The sequence below is a fragment of the Dromiciops gliroides genome, chromosome 2, assembly GCF_019393635.1.
Source record: "Dromiciops gliroides isolate mDroGli1 chromosome 2, mDroGli1.pri, whole genome shotgun sequence".
NCBI classification, from domain to species: Eukaryota; Metazoa; Chordata; class Mammalia; order Microbiotheria; family Microbiotheriidae; genus Dromiciops; species Dromiciops gliroides.
Window position 1 is genome coordinate 102,560,739 of NC_057862.1, and position 23,299 is coordinate 102,584,037.

A 23,299-nucleotide genomic window follows, 5' to 3' on the forward strand; every position below is an offset into this window, starting at 1 on the left:
CAATGGACAATACCATTTCCCTCCAAGTGCAGAGCAGGTCAGCTGTATTTTAAGATGTCTGCTGGATGGCGGACAAGGTTGAAGATACCTTTGCTCTCTGGGGAGGTTGTCATGGCTCAGGGGCAGCAGTTAGGGTTGGACAGGGACAGAGATGAAGAGGGAGTAGGGTTAGGAAGGTGATAATTGCCTAAGTAGGTGAGAATATGAAAGGAAGCAAAGGATGGTCAAGGGGCTGGTGATAGACCCTTAATGCTAGCCAGTATTAAGTAGCTAAGCTTTGGAAGAGCAATTAGGCTTAACTCAAAACCCTATCCATACAGCAGCCAACCTCCCTACAGTTCGCCCAAAACACACCCTGTCCTCACTAACAAGGTGCTAATGAGGTGCCAACGGAGTTTCCATAACCGGAATAGGAAAGGATTTTTTTCCTGAGAACTCAGATGGATTTTCCAAAAACACAAAACAAAACAAAACAAAAAAACTCTGTGCCCTGTTTTTAGCCAGGGGTTGTTGGGGGGTGGAGAGAAGTGGGAGAGAATGCATACCTCTAAAGTTATCTATAGAAGGTTTATCTTTTCAACCCAGTGTAGTCAACCATTTTAAAATACTTGCAGGCTTGGCATAGGGACCCAGTAATCCTGGAATCAGGCCCAGAATATACAGCTGGTGGTCGGTTTACCCTGAGACCTAGCACAAATCAAGAAGAAAGACCTAATTGTCTGCCTACCATTGATAGAACTCTATTTGCTTGACAAAATCTTAACTACCACTAACTTGATATTCAATTTGAATAAAAGTTTACTCACTATGAACAATTAAAACCGAAAGGCTATTTCAGACGAAAGATATAGAAATGCCAAAAACAAGTGAGAAGTTTAATAGTATTTTTTAATAGCTCATCTTTCAAATTTCAGTATTTCCACTTCATCACAGGGAATGAGCATAAATTCATTCCTGATATATGAAGGCAAATTATGTGGGGTATTTTCTGTGGAAAAAAATACACACCCATAGGAGTCCTTTCTGCTACACTGGAAAAGAGGGGAAAGGCCCTCAGAGGCAGTGCCCAACAACAGCTGTGCTGACAAGAAAGTGACACTGAACTCCTGCCCTTTGGACTCCAGGTAGAGACGAAATCTCAATAATCAAAAGTCTCTGATGGTTTACTAACTTATGAAAATAATGTTGTCGATCAATGTGGCCCACAGAGAGGAATTTCACACCATCCATTCTAGCTTTGGTATCCAGGCTCTCCAGGTTAGGAACTAATTTAGCATGAAATAAAATTCTCAATGAAATAAGAACTATTCCCAACTATAGCAGTCTATGAGAAGACTGACATAAACAATGCCCACTGCTCACCACCTACCTTGACAAAGGTGATATAGGGAGTGGGGACAGTACTAGAAGTAAGAAAGAACAGAGACACTGTAAGCTGTCTCTTTTGGTATACAAGCTACCCAGGAGATGCAAGAATGTTAGCCCTGGAAAAGACCTTATATCTCAATTAGTGCAATCAGCTTATTTTAGTAACGAAGAAACTGAGGCCCACAGAAGCAGAGTGGCTTTCTCCGGGTCACACAACTAGTTAGTGGCAGAGCCTAGATTGGAATCAATATCACCAAAGTTTTTCATACTATAAGACAATTATCTTCCAGAGAGCAAATAAGTTGGAAGGCAAAATACCTTTTTTGGATTTTTTTGGGGGGGAGAATATGGGTACAATGTTGGTTGAATCCCATGTGCATGAAATAAGTCCCCTGAATGCAGAGGATTCCTTCTTACAAGCCCCTGGGAGACCACTTTATGACCTGGGCCTTTGGCGCCTCAACTAGAACAACGTCTTTACCAGCAGAAAGACCTAGTTCTTTCCTGACAACCACACAAGCCTTTTTTCTCTCTAAAAATCTGCTTGCCTTTATTCCCCGGGGCAGTGACTCATTTGAAAATTCTTTTCATTGTTATTACCTGGACCCTCTCACAGTCTTTGTACTCCTACCCCCATCCTCAACAAGCAAGGGGTGGCAATGGTATTCTCCTGTCCTTGATTTCTGATTGGGAGGGATTTGGGGAGTTGGAAGAAGTTAGGCCTTCTGATATCTATCCCTCCTCCACTCCCTGCCCTGCCTCTACTCCCAACCAAACCTATTGTGCATAGTACATGTATTCCATTGCCACGGATCAAGTTCATATTTGATCTAAGGAAGAAGGTAAAAGTTAAGTTATATAACCTAGAGAACTGGGTAGTCAGCTCGAAGGTATATTATATGGCCCCTGGAGAATTATATGGAAATAAAGTGCTTAAATATGCACTATGGGAGAATTTATGGATACATCATTCTGATTCATCTCAGCCCATAGAAAGCTCACTGCCTCAGGGCTGATGTTTAATTTTTGGTTGTTAATTCACCATGCAGGGAACACATATTGCATGATTAGATAAAACTCTACTCTTGCTGTCTTAGAAACTGTTGGGTCTATTTTTTTTATAAGCACATAAATAAGCACACTCATACCCTGAAAATAAAATAAAATTTAAAGAACAAAGAATTGTACTTATCAGATCCAGAAATTTGGGAGAGGCAAACGAAAAGTTGCCCATACTTTAATTCCATTGTGTTAAAAAGGTATACAACAGGTAGGACTTGATGGCCCTCTCTAAAAACCACTGCTTTTAAAAGTCATCTTGCATTCTGAAACCTAAATAAGATGCTATGATGCACCCAAGGATTGATACAGAATGTCCTCCATTCAGGTCTGGCTGATGAGAATCAAGTTAGATTTCTGTCACTGTAAGAAGCTAGGTGATGCAGTGAATAGAGTGCTGGGCCTGAAGTCAGAAAGACTGATCTTCCTGAGTTCAAATCTGGCCTCGGACACTGTACAACCCTGAACAAGTCACATAACCTTGCTTGCCTCAGTTTCCTCAGCTGTAAAATGATCTGGGGAAGTACATGTCAAACCACTCCAATATCTTTGCTAAGAAAACCCCAAATGGAGTCACAAAGAGTCTGCCAAACAACAATAGCAACACTTATTAAAGTGCTTGCCTCATTCTGGGCTTCTGGAGAACAGTATGAGCTAGTGCAGCAGTTCTGAAAGTTCATAGGGTTCCCAAGACCCTTTTAGGAGGGTCCATGAGGTCAAAATTATTTTCATAATAATAATAAGACATTATTTGTATAATAAAGTACACCACCTTTTTCTAACTACATATCTATTTGAGGCAGGATGTTCTTCATATACATAAGCAAAATAACATATCCTAACAGACTGAATGCAGAAACAGATATGAGAATCCAGTTATCTTCTATTTAGCCAGAAATTAGAGATATGCGAATATATTTAAAACAATGTCACTCTTCTCATTAAGTTGCCTTGAGAGTTATTTTTCATAAAAATGTTATTTACATTAGCATGTAATGATGTTATTCTTATTTTTAAATGAATTAATAAGCCAATGTTTTGAAATTTTATCAGTTTTATTTTGTAATACAGTAAATATTAATAGATATAACCCACATAAACAAAAGCTCTTTGAGGGTATCCTCAATAATTTTTAAGAATGCAAAAGGAGGGGGCAGCGGGGTGGTGCAGTGGATAACGCACCGGCCGTGGATTCAGGAGTAGCTGAGTTCAAGTCTGGCCTCAGACACTTGACACTTACTAGCTGTGTGACCCTGGGCAAGTCACTTAGCCCCCATAGCCCCGCAAAAAAAAAAAAAAAAAAAGAAAAGAATGCAAAAGGGTCCTGAGACCAACAAGCTTGAGAACCACTAATCTAGCAGGAAGAACACTACATTTAAATTCAGGAGACCTGAGTTCTAGTCTCATCTCTTCCAATAATTAGCTGTGTGACCATGGGCAGGCTATTTTCTCTCTCAAGGCCTCAGTTTCCTCTGCTTGTAAAACAGAGGAGATGGACTAGATCATCCCTAAGATCCCTTTCCAAATTCAGCATTCTATTTTATTCTGCCAGACAACAAGAACTTTCCTCACAAATACGCAGTTCTCCATTCATATAGTTCAATGCAAATCAGCTCAGAGGAAAATAATTTTTTAAAGTTATACATTTTAAAAGCCCTAATTATATATTTTTATTAGTTGAGAATTACTATCTGACTTAGAGACATGTGCTAAGCACTGGTCAAGTAGCTTGATTCCTATTACTATAAGCTGAGCTGTTGAGAGGAATCTTGGCACACTGGGGGCTCTTCCATCAGGAGCTTCTGGTCATTCAGGCGTCTGCTGTATATGACTGGTCTACTGGATCAGAAGTGTCATGCCATGAAGGAGACTGATGAATAGGAAACCTGTTTAGGAACACCACCACCATAGGAATCTGTTTACTAGAGAGCCACTGCTTTCTTAGAGTCGATGAAACTAACTTTATTTACACCCTCCCCCCTCATTCTTGTATGGAACCCACAAAGGAGAGAATTACAAGAGCCGCTTGCATGGTGCAGAAAATATCAGTCGAGTGAGGCTGGTAGGCTGGGAAATAGAACTTCCACATGTCCCAGAAAACTTGCATGGGGCACGCACAGGCTCCTGTTAGTTTAGAAAAGGATGGAAAAAACGCTGTTTCCAATCACTTATAACTCAATTTCCAAGGTCCCCATGGATTATCCTAAAGCCCAAAGAGAGAAATGAACAACGGTCCTGTAGGAAAAGTCACAGTAACAAACAAATTTCTCTTTAGGATCAAAGGGATCCCTTAGAGGGAAGTTGCATCAGTTATATGAAAGCTTAGGAGAAATCTCAGAAACTGAAATTACTTGTGGTCCTGGAACAAAGATTTCACTTGTCAGACAGGCGTGCCATGTCCTTTATCACCTGATATCACTCATGATTTGGGCCACTGCCATAGCTCCTTAAACTCAGGAGCAAAAGAACTGAATCATAAAGCACAGAACTTGGACCAAAAGAGACTGGATTGATAACATTTCCAATTAGACAAGACACCTTGAAGGGCAATTAACCTTTTAGTTTCATGGAACCCTGCAGTAGTCTGGTGGAATATAAAGACCTCTTGGTAAAATAATGTTTTTAAATGACTAAAATAAAATACATGTGGGGCAGCTAGGTGGCACAGTGGATAAAGCACCGGCCCTGGATTCAGGAGTACCTGAGTTCAAATCCAGCCTCAGACACTTGACACTTACTAGCTGTGTGACCATGGGTAAGTCACTTAACCCCAATTGCCCAGCAAAAAACAAACAAAAACAATAAAATACATGTGATTACAAATGAAACCACTGATATTGGAACACACACACACACACACACACACACACACACAATTTCACTTTGTCAGTCAGATATATTGAAACCTCTTCCAGAAACCCAAATGTTGAATTTACCATTTTTTATTCTTTATGGGTTAGGTACAAATTGAATTCAAATAAAACACACACACACACATACACACAACATTTATTAAGCACCTAATTGTCAGGACACTGTGCTTGGCCTGGGGAATACATAGGTAAATAAAAACACAATCCTTGCCTTCAAGGAGTTTATTATAATCTACTAGTGCAATATGTATTCAAAGGAAAAACTCATCATCACACAAGACTATGCCAGATTCACTCACTTTGGGTTGGGGGGGCTATATAATAGCATTAATTCAAATATACCAGAGTATACACAATCCCACACAAACATAGAGATTTGCTTTCCAAATGCCAACTACAAGTGGAATGAATCATTGCTATTTTTTATATCTACTAGTATATAAAATCTTCCAATATATAGAGAACATTTAAACTGTACTTTGTAATGTTCGTGGGATTAAGGACCCTACCACATGGTCTAGGGCATACTATTTGATGGTGACAACACAACTAAGCTGTAAAGTGGGGGATAGCTTCTGAAAGTTTGCTGTGAAAATCAAATAAGGTAATAGATGTAAAGTGCTTTGCAAATCTTAAAGCACCACAGAAATAAAAGTTATTGTCATAGCATGGTACTTATCACCATGGCACCTCTGAGGAACAATTCATTTTGTAGAAACACAAATTTTTTTTGTTTTCTGATTGGGATTTGTAGCTACAACATTCTGGGTTTATGGGTTTATGGGTGATCTCTGCTCTACTAAGCCTCATCACCAGGCACTTGTATCAACTGTGCCCAGTGCTCACTTTCACTAATGGGCTCTTCTCACTCAGTTCCTGGAACCACATCTTATCAGTATTTCTACACTTGGCACGTCAGGGTATGAATATTTTGTGATCTGGAATTTACTTGGGAGGGTAAACCACAGTATGAAAAAGGGAACTGATAATTTAATGAACAAAGCCAGAAAATTAAACACCTCACTCGTTAAGTCAGAACTGGCTAAACTAGCAGCAAAAACACCAAAAGCCTCATTAACTCAATTCCAACATTTATTAAGAACTTCCTATTAAATTAGGAATGCTTCTTATCAAACAGGAACACAAATAAAGTTACCCTGAGTGTAAAACCATTCAAAAAGACCCTCAGAATGAGGTTTAAAATGTGAGTTTCTGCATGCTGAAGAACAATCTTGTCCATTCCAGAAACGTATTTATTATAAGACGACATGAAACAGAGAGGTAGAGTGGGGGGATGCTGTCCTTGAAATCAAGAGTTCGAGTCCCAGAATTTGCCAGTTACTAGTCGTGTCATCTTGAACAAGTCACTTGGCTCCCAAGTCTCTGTGTCCTCATCTGTAAAAATAAGGGGCTCTGATCAAGAATCAATTCAGTATTGTGCATAGAGTGATGGGCTCTGGGGCAGAAGGATCTGGGTCCAAATCTGACCCCAGAGGCTTATTAGCTGTGTATCCCTGGGCAAGTCACATGACATCTCTAAGCCTCTGTTTGCTAGTTTGCAAAATAAGGCTCACAATAACTGGTTGTTGTAAGGATCAAATAAGCAAATAAACGTATAACGTCCTATAGCAGCTGTTGTTACCCTGTGAGTATCATCAGCTCCAACACCACTGAGAGGCAGGGTGATGAAACAGAAAGAACACTGGCCTAAGAATCAGGAGACCCGGCTACTGGAAGGGGAACAAGCATTTGTTAACTGTCTACTCTGGGCCAGGTTCTTTCTTTACAAATCTTATTCTATTTGATCCTTACAACAATCCTGTGAGGTAGATGCTATTATCTCCATTTTACAGGCATGGAAACAGACAGACAGAGCTTAACTGACTTGTCCAGGTTCACATAGACAACAAGCATCTGAGGTGGGATTTGAACTCAGGTCTTCCAGACTCCAGGCACAGCAGTCAATCCACTGTAGCACTGAGCTGCCTCTAGGAAGCATAGAATGGGGCTATATGAACCCTAACTTCAGGAACAAAATGAAATGAAACGTCTCCAGTATCATTTGAACTGGGTTCTAAATGGGGAGATTACAAATTGAAAAGCACTTTCTGCATTTTAAAGCACATACATGTAAGCTACTAGCTGTGTGACCCTGGGCAAGTCACTTGATCCTGTTTGCCTCAGTTTCCTGAACTAGAAAAAGGAAATGGCAAACCACTATAGTATCTCTGCCAAGAAGCCCCAAATGGGGTCATAAAGAGTTGGACATGACAGAACAGAATCAACGATAACAATAAATTCTTGCAAACAGTGGTATGTAAACTCCTTGAGGGCAGGATCTGTTTCATTTTTGTCTTTGTATCCCTAGGGTTTAGCACAATACCTGGAACATAGTAAGATGCTTTAAAAATGCTTGATGTTTGACTAAATCTTCATAGGGAATAGGATGTTTAGCTTTCAATCTTCTGAAATATCTCCAATAAATTCAGTTGCAGACTCCAAACCAATTTAAATTAAAACAAAAATTTAAATACATTTTAGAAGTTAAAAGGGACACATCTGGGTTGATGGAAAGCATGGATGAGTGGAGATAGCTGTACCAATGACAAGAATACTACAATGGTAAAACCACTAATTCATCGAAGCCCTGAAATATAATATGTTCGGATACCCACTAAGATGAGTTAATGGCTAAAAACCTGGTTGTTTCTTCTTCACACGGGACATTTTAACTAAACCATTTCATCCCTTTACTACTGAAGTTCATGAAACCATCTACAAAGATGGGGAAGAACTGTGGTCTTCACTAGAAGAAGAAGAAAAGATTACAGCTCTTTTGAATATATATATTTAAGTAAACTTTAGGCACATACGATAAATTCTTGTCAAACTCAATGGCATTTATGATGAATAATGGAAAAAGACCAAGAGTTAAATTGAGAAGATACAGGTTCTAGTCCTGGTTCTATCATCGACTAGTTGTATGACTACTTCAACTCTCTAGGCCTCAGTTTCCTCTTCTGTAAAATGAGACCTGGACTAATGAAAGCTAAGATCCCTCCTATTTTTGTGACTCTATAACATTTTCTGCCAGTGAAAGATGAGTAAAGCAATTTTTAAAAAAATATTTTGTATGTATTAGATAGGTACACAAATAATATAGAGATATTGTGAATTCAAGTAGACTTTTAACAGCATGAGTAGCATCATGGATTTTTTAAATTATCAATCTACCTAAATTTCACAATCAGGGTTTTCCGCCTCTTTACCTAGCAGTTTCAAATATTACTGTTATGAATATGTGCTATTAATCCAGCGACTAAATCCTTTAAAAAGTTCAACATACTCCTTAGTTCTAGGCTGCATTCAAATCTCACCTTTCTGATTATTTGGTTCGGCCTAATTATGCATCTGGTGTTTTTTTCCCTACAAGATCATGTCTCTGTTCACACTGAACTTAAAAAAGAGAGAGACAGACACGAGATAAATGTACGTTCCCCCTCACTGGAGTTCTTCAAACAAACCTTGGATGACTACTTGCTGGGTAGGTTAGGGGCTGGAGTGGGTGGGGTGTAGGTGGTTCTTGTTCCAGTTAGACTAGCTACCATCTAAGGTTCCTTCTGAGATTCCAGGATTCTGTCTGCCCATAATGAAAACGATGCATTTCTACTCCTTTGATTCAAAGAGAATAAGACTTGAAATCAATAACATTTTCTTTGAAAGAGCAAAATCTCTGAATTCAAAGCAGTCGAAGTTACTCGGCCATGGAACTTTTTTTTTTTTTAATTCTCATAATAACAGGCAAAATGTGCTTGTTCAGAAGCCTGCTGCATCTTAGGTTACATACGGAAAAGGCCACTGTTGGCTTTCTTTCCATGATCTATAGAAACAAAACAAAACAGCAATTCTGTATGAGCTACTGCAGCAAGAGAACATGTTCTTTTCAGCACTGACCAGACAAGCTGTACCAGTTGATCAACTTGGGCCATTGGCTAGATTAAACATGCACACAGGCCATTCCACTTAATTTCTTGGGGCGAAAAAAAACAAACCAACCATAAACCCAACCTACAGTGAAAATCCAAGTAGACCAAGACCAACTGTCTCGGAGGACTGAAAATAATAGCTAAACTTGACAGCCAATTTTATACTGTTAACGATTTTTTGGCTTTCTCTTCTGCTGACTCCATCCATTGCTAATTAGAAGGAGTCAGGAACTGACATGTACTGAGCTCTCTATGGTAAAATTGATTAGTATATTATTATGGACAATAAGGAAGTCATTTTGTTGGAAATATCAAATTCCACAAAATCATACGTGGCAGCTGTTTGGTACGCGTAGGGGTGGGAAGGAGTGTGTGAAAACATTAACCCCATCCTTCACAGTTATGTGATGTCTCTGAAACAACACGCAAGGAAGAACTCCAAGAAAACACGAGCGGCAACTGATAGGCGGTCATAAAATGGCATTATTTCTGGTAAAAATTATTCCCATTATGTATGTTCTACGTGCACTCGTTTTTAAAAGTGTGGACTTATCTCTTATATGTTTGCTATCAGACAACCGGTAAATGCTACTACTGCGAATGTTGAAGTTGCTTATTGAAGGGAAAGGAGAAATGAGGTGAGTCATACCATGCCGCAGACTTCTATAGCTTATTACATTCAAGTAAAAATATGTCCCCCAAATCTCACCTTAGGAGCTTAAACATTTACTACTTTCTTGGGGGCAAGCCTAAAAATTCTACTTTTGAAATCCAGCTTGTAATTTAGCTTCTAGTCTTCTAATCGTGGTAGGACCAGTTAGTAAAATTCTATGTCGTTTCAAACATTCCCTTCTCAGAAACATCCTTTCTTCACCAATTCGGAGACTCCCAACTCTTCACACCAAATCTATTCTCTGCTTTATAGAAATGGAGCGTTTTATAGGTTCAGCCCATCTTAAAAACCCTACCTTTCACTTTCTGTCGCTCAAAAATTCCAGGATGGCAAAAATCTTTCAATCCTGAGAACATTTCATCTTTTGGGAGTCAGGCAATTCTAAATGTTTTCTTTTCCATGCCTCGGTACTCGATGATCTTGGGAACTACCCTGAAGCCAGATTTTTGCTTTTAAAAAATTATCTGATCACTTGCATAAATAAAAGCAGCATCTAGACTCGCCAACCCAAAGCTGGGATGTTATTTTCATACTGGAAGTGAGATCTACATGACTTCCATCACATGCCAACCTGCTAGTGCTGGTGATTTGAAAAAAATCTATAATGGGGTGAGAGGAAGGAAAACAGACAAATTGTGTATGCATGCACAGAATCATAACAATGAGGGCATTATCAGGAGGCCCACGTGTACTGGTGAAATGTGAAGAAAATGATCCATTTCTTCCTTGTATGGGGGAAGACAGGGATGTCATCATGCAACCTTACCTTTCTGAAAAATATCAGGGTGCCAGGCACTGAGCTCTGACCTGTAGGGACTGGAGTCGCAGGTCATTTTGGGTGTTGCAAATGTGCCTCCCTAGGAAATTCCAATGACATTCTACCAGCTTTCTGCATGCCGATTATTTACAAGCTTCCTCTTACAAAGTCACAAGTTTGGGAGTAGAAAGGAGGAGGAGGAAAAGGAGAAAGAAGGAGGGGGAAGGAAGGAGGGAGGGAGAGAGGGGGAAAGAAGGAGAGAGAGACACACACACAGAGACACAGAGAGAGACACACAGAGAGAGGGAGAGACAGAGAGACAGAGACCCAGTTCTACTACATACCCAAGACTGGAAGAAAAGTCACATGGTCTCCAAGAGCCATTCTTGTTGCATGACACATGCCCAGTGTAAATGGCCAACAATATCAGTTGATGTTTATGCCATATGCTCTGAGTCTCTTCACATATCAACACCCCAGGGCCAGAGCCACACAGACAGGACTCTGGAGAAGTCCTCTGAAGGAGATATTGAGCAAGTGAGACTAATTATGTCGGTCATTTCAAATAAAATACCAAGGCCCACTTACCTGGTTTCCTTCCCTTAGTCCTTTTACCCCAGTCTCTCACTGCCTATGATTTCCTCCTGAAGGCTTTAAAAAGGATCTTGAGAAATCCTAAGGTAGCACCACTCACTCAATCACAACCCTAAACCTTCCAAGGTACCCATTTTATAAGAGAATCATTAACCATCTGTACCTAGGATGCTTTGTTCCCTATTACTGCACACTCCCAATTTCTAACTAAAACTCTTCTCAAGGTAGGTATCTTAGGTAATGTGATCTTCTACTCCCTTGTCCCAGGCATCCCTTAATTTATTATGACAGGAAAATGCCTGTGTGGTATAGTAGAAAGAGCACTGGATTTGAATCAGAGGACAGAGGTTGAAATCCTGGTTTTGCTACTTACTATCTGAATGAACGTGGCCAGTCTTATCACATCTCTGAGCCTCAGTTTCCTCATCTGTGAAATAAGATAGCTGGAATAAATTCCTAAATTTACAGCATGAGCCTATGAAATGAAGCCAACCCATGGTTGTGAATAAGCTATTGAATGCAGAGACCTCTCCCATAAGGCTATTCCCAGCTTCCTTCCCTTAGAAACTAATTCACTTATTCCCACTACTTTCCACTCTTAATTGTTTCATTTCCCTTCCAACCCTAACTACCCTCCCCCAAACCCCCACTCCACCCAGTTTGCCTTTTTGTAAGGGAACAAAAATTCTGAGCCTTTCTGAATTCACAATCTGCCATCCACAGGTATCTCTTTGCTAGATTACACAAAACAACAATCAGACCATCTGTATGGGACTGTCATTTACTTCTAATGCTTGGAAACTGGAACAAACCAAAAATAAAATCTTTTTTTTTGTGTCATTATATAAAAAAACCAAAACAAACCAAGCCAAAAATCCTTTAAACAAACTGATGACAGAAGGTTTATGACATTCCTCCCATTATACATTTGCCATCAGAAAACGGCTGTCCAGATCCCTCCCTTAATCATTTATTCAGTGGACAAACTTGCATTAGGGAACAGATGGAATGTATTTTCTTCTACTAAGACAGAAAAGGGAGGACTCCACCCTTGCCTTCTCTCCACTCTGCTTGTGAGCCAATCAGCTTTGCCTGAATGGAAAGTCCCATTTCCAGCTGTCTCCTGAGCCATCTACCTCCCCAGTGAATGCCAAAGAAAGAGCAAGTTATCTCTCTATTTGAGGAAAGAACAGGCTCTCTCAATCTCTCTTCCCTTATTTAGCTATGGTGGTCACTAGGCTGACATAACAACTGTAGCCACCTAAAGGGGCTTGAACCAAACTTTTTTTTTTTTTGTAAAACAATTTTTAAGATTATTTTTTGGGGGGGGGGTGAGGCAATTGGGGTTAAGTGACTTGCCCAGGGTCACACAGCTAGTAAGTGTCAAGTGTCTGAGGCCAGATTTGAATTCAGGTCCTCCTGAATCCAGGGTTGTTGCTTTATCCACTGCACCACCTAGCTGCCCTTGAACTGAACTTTTGACTTACACTGAAGTTGGAAAAACACAGACCAAAACCATAGCTCAGTTCCTGGAACCTGCCATCTCTTCTGTTCTCTCACATTCATCTTTTTGTCCAATGGTGGGAGAAAAAAAAATCAAACAACCTAAATGTTCCAAAGTGTCCAGTATAGATAGCTGTGTTACCTGTCTCTGTCTTCCCTTGCTTTTTCTTATAATAATAGTTAACATTTACATAGCATTTTTTTTTGTGGGGCAATGGGGGTTAAGTGACTTGCCCAGGGTCACACAGCTAGTAAGTGTCAAGTGTCTGAGGCCGGATTTGAACTCAGGTACTCCTGAATCCAGGGCCAGTGCTTTATCCACTGCGCCACCTAGCCACCCCAACATAGCATTTTATAGTGAATGCTTACCTTACTCTGTTTGAAGCTTAAAACAACCCTGTGATGAATTATTACTGCCATTTTACAGATGAGAGAACGGAGGTTTAGCAAGGCTTTGTTCTGCCTAAGGCTACACAGCAGAGCTAGGATTCAAAATCAGGATTCTTTTCATTACATAGTGCTTAATCATTCCTTGAAAAGCTCTGTTCTATGGATCCTGGAGAGAATATTGCTTATCGTTCTCTCTTGTGCTCCAGATAGTCGAGTGTGACTGAAACAAAGGAGAGGATAGTGGTGGCCAGCTTCCTAACATAGCAATGTGCAGCTTTGGCAGAAGAGAGGGACGTCATTTCCTACTTTTCAACAGAAGAAAAGGCAATCCATACAGTATTCTGCAGCCGGCCCTAAGGGCCATAACCGTGTTAACTTGAAATTTCTTATCTTTTTTAGGAGTTCCTGGTCCTGTTTTTAGCTTCTACCTAATAAATGGGACTTGGGCAGAGATGACAGATTTAAGTCAGGAATCAAAAGGCCATCTATGAGAAGCTGTTTCTGTGGGAGGGAGAGAGTGAATCATGTGTGTGCGGAGCCAGATAGAACTGGTAGGACTCACTATTACATGTTCAATGTGAGCATTAACAACTCAGAAATCAGCAAACATTACAAATCAGGGCTTGATTTATTGTTTTGTTGAATGTGTAGACTTAAGAAAATGATGGATAAAATGCTAATAATGTAAATTAAATGTAACTATATCCACTGACTTTTTTTCCTAGAGACCTGGTTGTTAAACATTTACCTCACACTCCTGAGTCACTTCAATTCACGTCATACTGCTGATTTATAAACCAAGGCACAAGAGCATCTTCTGTCTAGCCAAAGGTTCTGCATTTCTCTTCCCATGAAAGACATAGAATGTTAGAGCCAGAATGGACCAATGGAGATCATATAGTCTAACTCCCGCATTGAGGAAACTGAGGCCTCCAAGAGAATTGGATTTGCTTAGAGTCACAGTGTCAGATCTAGAACCCAGGCCTCCTTATTGCTTTCTATTACCAAGGAGGCAGAGGAAAGTACAGTGGAAAGAGTACTGCCTTTGGAGTTACAGGAGCTGGGTTCAAATCCTGCTTCTGATGATTACCTCTTGTGTGATCTTGGGCAACTCATTTCCCTTTTCGAGGTCTCAGTTTCCCACTCTGTGAAATGAGGGTTTGGAAATTGATGGACCCTAAAATTTATTTCAGTTCTCTATATCCTAATTCTATGTCATCTGCCCCCCCCACATGCACACCTTCTACTGTTATGCAGAGATAGCCTTTTGTTGAGAAGAATCATAGGTAGAATAGAGAACAAATTATTTCCCAGGGTATTTGTTTCTCTGTCTCTAGCTAATCAACTTTTCTATATATCATCAGAGGAAAGAAAAAGTCAGGTCTCCCTTCATTCTAAAATGGAAAGAACTTTAGACTTGGATATCAATTCTAGTCCTAACTATCATTAAATTGTCTGATAAAATAATGGGATTTGGCAGATGCCCAGGGGCCTGACCTGAAGATTGATTTGGAATTGATTGAATTGGGTGAGACTGAGAAACTGACTGAGAATTTACTTCAGATTGATAAAATCGAGACCATGCCTGGCAGACCCTGAGTGGGGTGTTGTTCTCAGAGACTGTGGACTATGACATCAACAGGAGACCACCCTCAACCTATCAGCTTGAAGGACCTCCCCTTTCGGGGAGGGAGACAGCAAGTAGGAAAGTGAGGGTGGCTCACTGGATCACTCTCTTTTTCGTTCGGACTTCGGCTTGGCAGCAGAGAGGGAGAAAAAAGGGAGGGTCCCTCTTTTCGTCCAGGACTTTGGCATGGTGGGAGAACTTCATGTGGACTGCTAGAAAGGAGGGTTTTCTCTCTGGCTATCCTGCATAGATCTAAGCTAGGGTTTTCCATTCTCTCTCTTCACTAACTTCTAATACATTTTAATAAATACTTAAAAGCCTAAACTCTTGCTGAATTTATTAGTAATCTTAGCCAGTTTCCCCCTGCCAAACTGTGTGTGTGTGGGGGGGGCAGGTAGGTTAGGACCCACATTAGTTTTTTTGTTTGTTTGTTTTTTTGTGGGGCAATAAGGGTTAAGTGACTTGCCCAAGGTCACTCAGTAAGTGTCAAGTGTCTCAGGCCAGATTTGAACTCAGGTCCTCCTGAATCCAGGGCCAGTGTTTTATCCACTGGGCCACCTAGCTGCCCCACCCTCCACATTAGATTTTAAACATCACAATTGAAAACCACAACTGGTTGAATTTGCCCAGAATAGAGGTCTGCTGTCACTGACTGTTTCTGTATGTTGGGAAGAATCTGCAATATGGCAAAAAGATGCTTAGGATTTGGTGTCATAAGAGATGGGCTCTGGTTCTAGTTCCATCTCTCACTAGATCCATGGCACCTTGGGCCACTCATGTCCCTTCTCCTGGTCTCATTTTTCTTGTCTGTACAAATGACGGCTTTATAAAGAACCAGATAATCTTTAAGGTCCCTCACATTTCCAGCATTGCAGAGTTTAATTTTACATCTTCCCTTTTTTCATATACTCCTAGACTTGAAACTGATGGGCCATATTCCTTTTCCTCTGTTCCCCTGACTGCTTTCCATCAAGCATAGGACATGCATTTTCATGTCATGGGAAGTTTGTGCTTATCTGTCTTGAGTATTCTAGGTCAGCAGTTCTCAAAGTGTGGTCCATGGGCCACTGAATGGTCCCTGAAACCCATTCAGGAGGTCTCTAAGGACAAAACTATTTCATAATAGTAAGATATTATTTTTCTATTAAAATACGCTTTCCTTTTTGAACTACATATTTTTATGAAGCTGGATTTCCTTAATAAATTTCTAGAAAAACAACATATCACAATGGATTGAATGCAGAAATAGATGAAAATCCAGCTTCTATTAAGCTAAACATTAAAATGATTTGCAAAAAATGTGTAAAACAATGCCGCTCCTCTCAAATTGCTTTTGTTTTGGGAAATAGTTATTTTCATTATTTAATATACTATTTATGTTAATATAACATTCTGATTTATTCTGATTTTAATATTTTGAAATTTATCTGTTTTAATTTATAATATGGTAAATATTGATACATATGAAGCTCTTTGGGGGAGTTCTCAATAATTGTAAAGAGATCCTGAGAGCCAAGAAGTTTGAGAACCATTATTCTAGTGAGCTTTATCTAATATTCTATTTCTCTCTCTTTGTTTCTCTCTCTCCCTCCCTCTTCCCCTCCCCTCCCTCTCCCTCTCCCCTCCCACCTTTCCTCTCCTTCTCTAAAAACCTAAAGTCTTTAGGTTTTCTCCTCATGTCCAAAAGACAGGGAGAAGGAGAGGTGGGAGAGAAAAATCAAAGAACACTAGAGCTGGAAGGAAAGTTTGAAACCATCCAGTACAACAAATGAAAGAACTGAAGCCCAGAAAGGTAATTTGCCTATGGTGCCTGACAGCTGGTAAGTAGAAGAAAGATGAGAAGAATTCAGGTGTTTTGCTTACCAGTCCAAGACTCTTTCCGATACAACATACATCATCCTCAACAGACAGACATAATCAAGGAAAATGGCCCAGTTTGTTGGGCTAGCTATCCATTTCCCTGTACCTTCCCCAAAATGATTAGAGTGAAAGAATGTGTTCTGTGACCACTTTTGGTTTCCCAGTTTAATGTGTTAGGCTACTGCTACTCCTTTTTATGGGTTGTATCTATGTATACATTTTTTCTTTTTTTGAGAAGTCAAGTCCCAAAAGAATATTAAAGAATAATGTTATTTTTAAAAAAAAGAATGTTTCTTTAAAGAAAGTCCAAAAAGGATGTTACTCAATCACTAATCCAGGTTGGAACAGGATTAGTGATTGTGTATCTGAAGCTCCTTAATCCTCAGGACAGAGAGCCAGGACTTGCTGCCATGTTATCATTCTCTGATGGGATTGTCACTGGAGTCTCCCCACCACTCACATTGACTTCACATACTTGGGATAAACCTGGTGCCTGCTTAGATCAGTCTTACTTTACCCCAAGAGGCATAAAGGCATCCATGGGCACAGAGAAACCCAGATAAATGAGCAGGTGGGAAATGCACTCTCAGCTTTCTCTCCTCTTGATCCTTGTAAATATGCTTTTAACATCTCAAAAGGGTGCTCACAGACACATCAAACACACACACTGGTCAGAATAGAAAAGGCCTTTCTCAAACTCCTTTTGCTTTTCTTGGGCAGGTCTCACAAATCAGCAGTCAGAACAGAAAATGGGAAGAAAAACGGAGATGGAAGTCACAGAAGAGCTCAGGGTTAGTCAGTGAAATACTCTGTCGAGGTGCAATAGTCGATTACCAAGGACCAACCATTTTGGCAGATACCGATAAATACCTTCTTAAATAATATATTAAATTTTAAAGTTACATAGGATTACAAAAGAAACCAATTTTGTTGAAATAAAGTTATCAATTAAAAAAAATTAAAGAACCTCTGTCCTAGATTTAAGTCAAGCCAACAAGCTCTTTTTAAAAGTTTAATTAATTTTTTTTAACAAGCTCTTATTAAGTTCATATATGTGCCTCTTAGGGGCATCTAAGTGGTACAATGGATAGAGTGCTACATACTCTGCAAAGTGTACTCAAAGAAAGGCTACAAACAGTCCCTGTCATCAAGGAGCTCACAGTCTAACAGGGGAGACAACATGAGAACAACTATGTAGTCTCGGTCTCCCTCTCCTCCCTCTCCCTCTCTCCCTTTCTCTTTCTCTCTGTCCCCCTCCTCCACTTCACCTTTCCTCTCCCTCTCCCTCTTTTTCACTTTGATGGCTGAGTAGAGGACAGACTGAGTGGGGAGAGATTTGAGTCAGGAAGAACAAGCAGAAGGCTACTTCAGTCGTCCAGATGTAAGGGATGAGGTGTTACAGTAGGAGAGACATGGTATCAGAAGAAACTGGGGCATACACAAAAGACATATATATATATAGAGAGAGAGAGAGACATATATATATATATAGAGAGAGAGAGAGACATATATATATATATATAGAGAGAGAGAGAGAGAGAGAGATAGAAGGAGAGAGAGAGAGAGAGAGAGAGAGAGAGAGAGAGAGAGAGAGCGAGAGAGAGAGAGAGAGAGAGAGCGCACATGTAGCTCCTATGCTGAGAAGATCCCAAGCCTGGATCCTTGCTTGTTCTGTGATGCAGGAGATCCAGACTCAATACTCCCTGTGTGTGCAGGAATACACCTCCTATTCTATTTGTAATGGTGGGTATCTTCCAGGTCTCCTGTACTACAAGGACATAAATTATAGAGAAAAATAGCCCAATAAGGGCCCCCCCAGGGTGCCCCAGCCATTCCAGCCCGGCATAGGGTAACATCTCAACCAACAACAAAGAGGAGTACACAGAGTCATATTAGTAGGGGAAATTGGCCAAATAGTATGAGTCAAATGATGTGGGAAATAGCCTCGCTTAAGAAAGGAAGTCAGGTTTTTGTTCAGCAGGGTTTGTATTTCCATTTGTATTTAAGGTTTGTTTTTTCTCCGAAGTGTTCTCCAGGGGGCACAGAAAATAGAAGCAGGAAGTAAACATGTTTCAGTGACTTGCCTTTGAAGGGTTAGCGTCCAGATAAAGACCCCTGGCTGGGTTCTCAGAGGGACTTTGACCTCTAAGAGTATTATTCCCATCACTTCTGTCTTAGTCTCTAGAAGACACTAGACCCTAAAGATGTCACTGTTTGAGTTTCCTGTAGGCTGACAACACTTCTGAGCATGAATGATGCTAACATTATGGTGATTTGCTACAGCAGCCTTAAGAAGTGGCCTGAGTACAAGAAGCCCAAAGCTGCAGTGCCAGAGAGAATATTTGCAAAGTACTTAGTAAGGATGGTGGTTGGCACATAGTAGGCACCTAATAAATGCTCGTTCCTGTCCCCTTCCATTCCTTTCCCAAAGCCAACACAAATAACAATAGTAATGTGTTGTTTTAAACAAATGAGTTATTATTGTCAGTCATCACAATAATAAACATATTTTCTAATGTAATTTCTAACCAAATGTTAGAACTGGAAGAAAGCTTAGAGATAAACTAAGGTAAGGAAATTGACACTCAGAGTGCTGAAGTGACTTGTCCGAGGTCATAAAGCAGCATAATGGCATAGTTGGAGCTGAAATCTAGCTTATTCAAGTCCCATTTTCATTTGCTCTTCTCATCACCCTGTGAGGTGGGCAGGGTAGTAGTAGTTGCTGCTGTTACTACTACTGCTGATGCCAACACCACCACCACTGCCGCCATCACTACTACTACTATTTTATAGACTAGAATCTCAAGGTATAGAGATGTCAAGTGATTTGCTTTAAGTCACATGTCTGAGTCACAGAGATCCAATACCAGGTCTTGGTGAATCTTCCTTTTCTTTGTTCTACTCCAAGGGTAGCCAATGACTTCTACCTGCTCAAATCAAGCAACATGTAATTATTGGATACTAGCTATGAATCCAAGACTTGTTCCTCCTTCCTGCCTCCCTTTGCAAAATATAAAGATACATTTTCCCATTGTATTGTTGTTGTATAGTCATTTTTTTCAGTCATGCCCAACTCTCCATTACCCCATTTGGGTTTTCATTGGCATATACTGGAGTGGTTTGCCATTTCCTTCTCCAGCTCCTTTTACAAATGAAGAAACTGAGGCAAAAGGGCTAAATGACTTGCCCAGAGTCACAGAGCTAGTAACTGTCTGAGGACAGATTTGAACTCAGAAAGATGAGTCTTCTTGACTCCAGCCCTTCACTCTTATCTACTGCAACACTCTAGCTCTAGCAATGTATTGCTTTTTATTAAAAATGTGAATGCATATCCAGAAGCCATTAGTAATAGCTGCTTACATTTATATAGTGTCATAAAATTTTCAAAGTGTTATATAAAGATTTTTTATCTTTTTTGACCCCCACAAGTAAAAATAGTGCAAGAATGATTATCCCCATATTACACAAAAACAATAAGATGTGCCTACTGCTAACCTTAGGGAGTTTTAATAATTGATGTGTTATTTGAACATGTTATGATGTCTCCTGAATGGTTATCTTCACAATTATGTGCAAATTCATTTTACTATTTATAGAAATCAAAAGCTGGAAGGAGAGAAAATTAAATTTAATAAAACACAATCACTGTGGTCAAACCCCAGACCAATTAGAAAGATATGAAATCTGAATCTGGTGAAACTGTGGACCAGACACAACATCTATCATAAGTCTTTGCATAACACGATGAGAACAAACACTGTCCAGATTGTGGCCTCTTTTCCTATAAGGGCTTCAAGCACCTAACAATGCAACCAAAGAGAGCAGGGATGGGGAAATGGCACTTGTAATGAGCACCCTGTCATAATCAAATATGAAGCAATAATAAAGCCTCATCCAAGAACGCCTGTGTAACAGCGAGGACGGCCCTCGTTCCTGTCTTGTTCAGAGTTGAGTTGGGCAGGAAGCTCTCACAGTTTCGGAAGCTGGGGAGTAAAGATGAACTTCTTGTGGGTACATAAGAAAGGAGAGAGGAGGTGTGGCAATTCCTGAGATTGAAGGCTTTAGCTACATACCCTGCTATCTTCTGGCTCTCAAAGTCATCAACCATCTCCATCCTCATCCATATAGTCTTTACATCTGTAGGTCATAGTAAGCTGGGTCAGGAATCCCAGAGTAAGATGTTTCATAGTCTCACATGCACTACAGTCTTTATGGAAGTTATGCCATATAGTGGAAAGCCAGTTAGGAACAAAGAAAAGAAAACTAGGCTTGGAGTCAGAATGACTTGGGTTTGAGTCAACTCTGTAACTTTCCAGCTGTGAGACCTTGAGTCAATCATATAACCTCTTTGAGACTTAGCAATCTCTCCAAGTCAGCTATAAAACAGAGATAATAATACTTCTACTATATACCTTAGAGGGGTTCCATGAGATGATAATAACAATAGCTCATATTTATGTACAGCTATAGTTTACAAAGGGCTATTCCCCCATAGAAAATATAAGTGAAAGTACCTTGTAAGCATAAAGAAGTCTATAAATATAAGCTGCTATTTTAATGATGATAATGTCCTCATTTCAGTCCCAGTCAGCAATTATATCTCACCAATTCTACTTTGAGATTATCCATAGGCAATGAGTTTTTTGAGCACAATTAGATAGAGCACACATACACTTCATTCCAACTAAGTTTTTTTGTTTTTTTTTTTGTGGGGGGCAATGAGGGTTAAGTGACTTGCCTAGGGTCACACAGCTAGTAAGTATCAAGTGTCTGAGGCCGAATTTGAACTCAGACAACTAAGTTTTAATACCTGAACTTTCTATTTTCATCCTGAAAGGGTTTCAAGAAAATAAAGTCCATGCCAGACAAATAATACATTACATTTTTGCTTAGTCAACTCATACTCACTCTGTAGTATATCTGTAGACAACAAGGCAAATTCCCACATTTAATGTTAATAATTTTCAGTATTTCACCTAGGTGACCTAACTTGGATACTACCAAGCATAGGATACATGATGCTCTCAAGAAAGCATTTCCTCATGGTGATGCTAATTTAAGGGTTTGCTTTGGGACATAGTGACCAAGTGATACTACTGGTCTTACTAGCCCAGGGATTTAAAGGCTAGAGATGAAAATCTTTTCAAACTCAATTCCTGATGCCAACTGGTCAAAACGTGATATAGCAGGTGGGCCAAGTCCCATTTGCCCATGTCCAGTAATTGGGCTACCAAATCTGGCACTGATTCAACCTCTTCAGTAACCCAATCCATAATCCAACCACACTGTCACAGACACACGTTAGAATGTTAAAGATCACAGAATTTTAAAAGGAGCCGATGTTTGTGTCTGACATGAGGGCCAGCAATTCCAGCTGTTCCTCACAGTAGACCCCGCCTCTGAAAAGAAAGGCCCTTGGAGATCTTGACATCTGCTCAAGGCAAGTTCCAGGTTGGGGGGAAATAAACATCTAAAACTCAATATGTCCAAAATAGAATTCATTATCTTTCCCTTCTAACCCTCCCCACTTCCTACCTTCCCATGACTGTAGAGGGTGATACTATGCTCCCTGTCCCTCAGGCTTTCAACCTAGGAGTCATCCTGGATTCCTCAGTATCTCTCATCATCTCCCCTTCCAATATGTAAGCTGTTGTAAAGGACTGGCAGTTTCACCTTTGAAATATCTCTCAAATATGTCCCCTTCTCTTCTCTGACACTGCTACCATGCTAGTATAAGCCCTCATCATCTCACACCTGGATTATTGTAATAGCCTGCTGGTGGGTCTGCCTTGCCTCAAGTCTCTCTCCACTACAATCCATCCTCCATTCAACCACTGAAGTGATTTTTCAAATATGCAGATCTAGTCATGTCACCCACATACTCTATAAAGTCTTGTGGCTTCCTATTGCCTGAAGTAGCAACTACAAAATGCCCTGTGGCCTTTAAAATCCTTCATAACATAGCCCCTCCCTACCTTTCCAGTCTTATTATACTTTACTTCCCAACACTTACTCTTTTTTTTTTTAAATTTTCTTTGGTGCAGGGCAATGAGGGTTAAGTGACTTGTCCAGAGTCACACAGCTAGTAAGAGTCAATTGGCTAAGGTCTGATTTGAACTCAGGTCCTCCTGAATCCAGGGCTGGTGCTTTATCCACTGTGCCACCTAGCTGTCCCCCTTCCCCCCCCCCAACACTTACTCTTCAATCCTTGTGACACTGGCCCCTGGCTATTCCACAAACAAATCACTCCATCTCTCAGCTTTGGGCATTTTCTCTAGCTGTCCCCCATGCCTGGAATACTCTCCTTCCTGAGCTCTAACTACTGACCTCCCTGGCTTCCTTTAAGTCTCAACTAAAATCCTACCTTCTACAAGAAGCCTTCCTCAGTTCCTTTTAATTCCAGTGCTTTCCCTCATTTAATTATTTCCTATTTATCCTGCAAAGAGCTTGCTTTGTATATTTATTTGCATGTCGTTTTCCCTATTACAACGTAAGCTCTTTGAGAGCGGGGACTATCTTTTGTCTCTTTTATATCCCCAGTGCTTAGCACAGTATTTGGTACACAGTAGGTACTTAATAAATACTTATTAATTGATTAATACTTCTCAG

The 23,299-nt window shown here is 40.1% G+C and overlaps 1 protein-coding gene and 1 long non-coding RNA gene across 3 annotated transcripts in view; one reads left to right on the forward strand and one right to left on the reverse strand.

Annotated features, from left to right (window-relative positions):
* The window catches only part of RBM20 (RNA binding motif protein 20), a 241,331-nt gene that overhangs the window by 67,672 nt on the left and 150,360 nt on the right, over window positions 1-23,299 (reverse strand). The window lies entirely within an intron of this gene.
* LOC122742419 lies at window positions 9,698-17,464 on the forward strand. Its single transcript, XR_006354918.1, has 5 exons — window positions 9,698-9,778; window positions 9,861-9,924; window positions 13,603-13,754; window positions 16,489-16,622; window positions 17,411-17,464. It is a non-coding gene; the product is annotated as an uncharacterized LOC122742419 (long non-coding RNA).